The 3,589-nt window shown below is 41.2% G+C and overlaps 1 non-coding gene across 1 annotated transcript; it reads left to right on the top strand.

Moving 5' to 3' along the window:
* Window positions 1-858: 858 nt before the first annotated feature.
* Window positions 859-965, top strand: LOC120862328. Its single transcript, XR_005720755.1, has one exon. It is a non-coding gene; the product is annotated as a U6 spliceosomal RNA (small nuclear RNA).
* Window positions 966-3,589: the final 2,624 nt, after the last annotated feature.

The following is a 3,589-nucleotide window of genomic DNA, read 5'->3' on the forward strand; positions in this document are numbered from 1 at the left end:
TCTGGGGCCCCATTTCCCAATCTTTATATTTAGCTCATTGTGTTACAAGGATTAATGACTATATATATATATATATTATATAATGTTTACAACAGTACTTGTACACAGTAAGCACTCAATAAAGGACCTTAAAAGTCTTTATTACAAGAAAAACATTTTTGTAACTATGTATGGTGACAGGTGTTAACTAGACATACTATAGTTATCCTTTTAACTGTATATGCAAATAGTGAACAATTATGTTGTACACCTGAAACTAATATAATATTATATGTCAATGATACCTCAATTAAAAAAGTAAAAATGCTCCTGATACACCCCACATTAGTTTAAGTGAATCACATCTGTCACAAGAGAGCACGTACTATACATTTCCCTTTATATGGAGTTTGAGAACAGGAAAAGCTAATCTCTTGTGGAAAACAATTGTGTAAAAGTCATGCCTTTGAGGGAAGGTGAGTTTAGAGTTATTGGGAAGAGGTATGAAGGAATTTCTTAGGGTGATAGAAATATTCTGTATCTTAATAAAGAGTTTGAGTTTCACAAGCTTACATATTTGTCAAAATATGTCAAAAGATACATTTACAATTTGCATTCACTTTTGTAAATATTACTTAGAAAATAAACCAGAAAGAAATATTGAACTCTGGTTACCAATATGCATACTGAAGAATTTATAGCTGAAGTGAACTGACGTAAAAATTAAGCAAAATAGTGGATTAACAGGAGAATTGATAGAAGGATAGATACATAATAAAAGCAAGTAGTATAGTAAAATGTTTATTACAAAATGTTTATTACAAAATATGCAGTGTAAAAATATTTCCACTTTTCTGCATGTTTGAAAATGTTTATAGGGTGCTTGCCTCGGCAGCACACGTACCAAAAGTGGAACGATGCAGAGAAGATTAACATGGTCCCTGTGCAAGGATGACATGCAAATTCATGAAGCGTTTAAAAAAGGTTTATAGGGAATTCTCTGGTGGTCCAGTGGTTAGGACTCCAAGCTGCAGGGGGCATGGGTTTGACCCCTGGTCTACTGAGCATGCGTGTGCGCACACACACGAAGAACTAAGATCCTGCACAGCCAAAATCAAACAAAAAATTAATAAAAATAAAAATGTTTATAGTAAAAGTATAGATAAATGGAAAACATGTGTATATAATGTAAAATACCCTACACAAGTAAAATATTATAAATAAATATAAAATACTTGGCTGTGGCAAAAAAAAAAAAGCAGTCATGATCTCTAATCTGCCATTTAAAAACTCATTCCATGCCCTAGCCTGATGTATAAAATCAAATTTATTGCACTTAATACCAATATGTATACATTTTTACAGTAAAAATATCAATGAGTTTGATCACAGGGTACTGCCCAAGTCCCATTGGAGTATCTGCATCTTACTTTCTAAAAATATAAACTTTTATATTCTGAACTACATCTGGCCCCAAGGACTCAATAAGGAATGTGGACATGTATTAGCACAGAGATTGTAACTTTGGACAAGATATTGTGTGGCCTCTAGGTGGGCCTATCTAAATCAGTCAGTTCTACCTTGTAGGACAACAGTATGCAAATCAAGTTTGCTGAAGGAAAGCAGTTTAGAAGTTTATGGGTAAGCACAGGCTGTGCTTTATAGTGCTGAGTGATGATAGCCTTCTGTATTAGGACTGGAATGAAGATAGGAAAGTATGTTCCCCTAAAGGGACAGATTATAGACTTTATATGCACACACCCTCTCCACCCTTTTGCTAGTGGTAAAGAACTCACCTGCCAATGCAGGAGACATAAGAGATTTAGGTTTGATCCCTGGATCAGGAAGATCCCGTGGAGGAAGGCATGGCAACACACTCCAGGATTTTTGCCTGGAGAGTCCCATGGACAGAGGAGCCTGGCGGGCTACAGTTCATGAGGTTGCAAAGAGTTGGATAAGACTAAAATGACTTAGCACACACAAAGTAATACAAAACCCTACAATCCAAAATCAGAATCAAAAAGATATCATCTCTGACCTGTAAATGAAACCCATTTCCATTAAAAAAAAGAAAAAAAGCCTCCTGACTGAACCAGTATTTTGCCTTTTTCATTGGACCGTAAAAGGGAGACCTGAGACTTTCACTAGGTTTTCTGAAATTTCCATTTGTCAGCTCCTTTTTAAGAGTTTTCGCTTCCCTTGTGGCTCAGACAGTAAAGCGTCTGCCTACAATGCAGGAGACCTGGGTTCAATCTCTGGGTCAGGAAGTTCCCCTGGAGAAGGAAATGGCAACCCACTCCAGTATTCTTGCCTGGAAAATCCCATGGACGGAGGAGCCCGGAAGGCTACAGTCCATGGGGTCGCAAAGAGTCGGACACGACTGAGTGCAGTTCACTTCACTTTGTTAGGAGTTTTAGGAAGGCATCGTGAATAGAGTTAGATCCATATCTTGTACAGAGTCCATACCTACTGGGGGAGGCTCAGCAGGACCAATGTGCAATTAAGGCCCGCCCTGGGAGTCCCTGAGATGAATCTGCTGCCTGCCCAGGGCCAGAGATAGAGCTGAGCTCAGTGAACGCATGCCAGCAGATCCCTATCACGGGTGGACTCTGCTGTAGAAGTCGCTCCCAGGAAAGGTGCTGCTTGCTCACTGTCTCCAGGGGCTGGATTTTAAGACCAGCACCCACTGGCAAAATCGTTCTCTCTCTAATGATAAGAACAGGCCCACTGGATTTGATTTCTAGTGCCCACTCTCAAGCAATATGTGTCAGCCCTTGGACTAAAATGACCAGCATTTGAAACTGTGAAATAAAGAGCTCAGACTCCCAAGGTTCCAGATGAGTCTAATCAAAGCTTCACACTCATCTCAAAACACCAGAGGCTTCCAGTGAAGCTCTAACAGTTAACATGTACTCCTAATGTACCAGGTACTGTTCTATGCGTTATATATATTTCAGCTCACTTTAACAGACAAAGACTATTATTCCCATTTTACACACAGCAGACAAAGGCAGGGGAAAAGCAAGGGGCAAGACAGGACACTGGTCTCAGGCAGCTGGACCCAGGAGTTAGTGTGAGTGACCAACTAACTTTTCAGCCCCGGAGAGCCTGGCTCTGGTTTCCTGGAAGCAGCACTCCTGAGCTTTTCCCCCTATGGCCAGAAAAGGAAACCACCCTCGTTTCAGTGGGGCACTTCCACTATTAGTCGCAGGCTGCTGAGCAACAAATTAACTTGCTAAGCCTTTTCCTCAGCTGTAAAACCAGGGCCATCTGACAAAGGGAAAGGGCCTGGGTATTGGAATAAAACCCAAGTTTGATCCCAGCTCAGCAACTCTAAGGAATCTTATGTCCGCTAACCTCTCTAACCTCCTCTGGAAAGGGAGCTCGCTCTTTCCCCAAGGAAATGAAAGTGTTAGTGGCTCAGTTGTGACCAACTTTTTGCAGCCCCAATGGACTGTAGCCTGCCAGGCTCCTCTGGCCATGGGATTCTCCAGGGAAGAATAGCGGAATGGGTTGCCATTTCCTCCTCCATGGGATCTTCCTCGTCAGGATGGAACCCAGGTCTCCTGCATTGCGGTCAGATTCTCTATGGTCTGAGCCACCAGGGATG

Source organism: Oryx dammah, unplaced genomic scaffold, assembly GCF_014754425.2.
Source record: "Oryx dammah isolate SB20612 unplaced genomic scaffold, SCBI_Odam_1.1 HiC_scaffold_3, whole genome shotgun sequence".
Classification (NCBI taxonomy): domain Eukaryota; kingdom Metazoa; phylum Chordata; class Mammalia; order Artiodactyla; family Bovidae; genus Oryx; species Oryx dammah.